Source organism: Octopus bimaculoides, chromosome 4 (genome assembly GCF_001194135.2).
Source record: "Octopus bimaculoides isolate UCB-OBI-ISO-001 chromosome 4, ASM119413v2, whole genome shotgun sequence".
Lineage (NCBI taxonomy): Eukaryota > Metazoa > Mollusca > Cephalopoda > Octopoda > Octopodidae > Octopus > Octopus bimaculoides.
Genome location: NC_068984.1, coordinates 66,974,919 through 66,977,418, shown reverse-complemented (window position 1 = coordinate 66,977,418; position 2,500 = coordinate 66,974,919).

Below are 2,500 nucleotides of genomic sequence, written 5' to 3'. Positions count from 1 at the left end.
AAGAACTGTACGGAAATATGTTAAACTTGAGCAAGTTCAGAAAATATGATCATATCAGAAATGATATGGTAGATCTATGACATATCATCAGAGAAATGGTAAAATTCTGTCCTCATTGAAATACTCTGAGATTCAAAAATGAGCCACTAAACTATTGCTATTATAGTGAATGTGATTTCCTCCTCTGCAGTCTTCTCTAATGCACTCAAAATACTCATTAATCATCATCATCATCATCATCATCATCGTTTAACGTCCGCTTTCCATGCTAGCATGGGTTGGACGATTTGACTGAGGACTGGTGCAACCGGATGGCTACACCAGGCTCCAATCTAATTTGGCAGAGTTTCTACAGCTGGATGCCCTTTCTAACGCCAACCACTCAGAGAGTATGAATAATAATGAAGCATGGCTCAGTGATTAGAGTGTTGGGCTCACAATTATGAGGTAGTGAGTTCAATTCTCAGACTAGGCTCTGTGTTATGTTCCTCAGCACGACACACTTTATCTTGCATTGCTCCATTTCACTCAGCTGTAGAAATGAGTTGTGATGTCACTGGTGCCAAGCTGTATTGGCCTTTGCCTTTTTCTTGGATAACATCGGTGGCATGGAGAGGAGAAGCAGGTATGCATGGGAAACTGCTGGTCTTCCATAAACAACCTTGCCCAAACTTGTGCATCGGAGAGTAACTTTCTAGGTGCAATCCAATGTTCATTCATGACCAAAGAGGGTCTTTACTTTACCTTATAATTTTAGGAAAAATATTTAAAATTATAATTGCACAGTCTTCTCTGTTTCATTTGATGCAAAAATTGCTGCATCTGAAGGAAAGGGACCATATTGTTTAAGAATTCAAAGACAGATGTTTCGTTGTACATCTACTGTATACACAGAAAAGGAATACCTAACATATGACTATCTTTACCTTATTGATACAAATGAAGTTTTGCAACAGCATCTCTAAAAAAGTGTAGATGAGATACAGAACTTGTTGAGGTTAACTTATTTCTGGTTGGATGCTCTTCCTGTCACCAATCCTCTTCAGTTTCTATGTATGGTAATATTTGCCCATATCCAGACATGTTTTCACAGAAGATGATATTCATTTACAACCATTACACATGATGTAATGTTACAGTAAACAATAGCACAGACACAGGTATATATACTTATGTATATATATGACAGATTTCTTTTAGTTTCTGTCAACCAAATTCACTCACAAGGCTTTGGTCAGCCTAGAGCAATAGTGGAAGAGATTTGCCCAAGGTGCCATCAAGGTGCCATGCGGTGGGACTGAGCAGGAAACCATACAGTTGGGAATAACTTGGGTAATCTTCAATCATTTCACATCCTCATACCCTAAGAATATATCCTGGCACACCACCACCATCTCTCTTGCTCTCAGGTAAACATGGATCTCCTCAGCAGCAAAACACCTGTTTCTCACCCTCTGTAATACTCTAACCTTCTCATCACCTGGCATAAAGCTGCCTCCATCAATATCACTCATCCACTCATTTGAGGGATCTTTGTACTGCAAGTTACTTGATGACTTCATCAGTGTTGGTGACATGTAAGAAGTACCCAGTCCACTCTGTAAATTGGCTGGTGTTAAGAAAGGTATCCAGCCATAAAAGACATGCCAATACTGGTACCATATAAAAAGTGCCCAGTCCATTTTGTAAAGTAGTTGACATTAGGAAAGGCATCCAGCATAAAAAAAAACAAAACATGCAAAAGCAGACAGTGTAGCATGGCACAGTCGCCTGGCTTATCAGCTCCTGTCAATCTGTCCAACCCATGCCAGCATGGAAGGCAGACATCAAGTGATGATGATGTTATATATATTCTTTTATTCTTTTACTTGTTTCAGTCATTTGACTGCAGCAATGCTGGAGCACCACATTGAAGGGTTTTTTTAGTCAAATAAATTGACCCTAGAACTTATTTTTTAAGCCTAGTACTTATTATATCAGTTTCTTTTGCTAAGTTACGGGGATGTAAACACACCAACGCCAGTTGTCAAGTGGTGATGAGAGGACAAACGAAGACACAAGGACACAAACATATATATATATATATGATGGGCTTCTTTCAGTTTCCATCAAATAAATCCAATCATGAGGCTTTGGTCAGCCCAAGGCTATAGTAGAAGATACTTGCCCGAAGTGCCATGCAGTGGGACTGAACTTGGTACCATGTGGTTGGGAAGGAAGCTTCTTACCATACAGCCATAGATAGATATACAGACAGACATACAGACAGGTAGGTAGACAGACAGACAGACAGACAGACAGATAGACAGACAGACAGGCAGGCAGACAGACAGACAGACAGACATACGACAGACATAAGACAGACATAAGACAGACAGACAGACAGACAGACAGACAGACAGACAGACAGATAGACAGACAGATAGATAATTTGCCAACATGTATTTATATATTACCACCAACATTTCTTCTTGACTTTTGCTCTCATGAACATTAAATA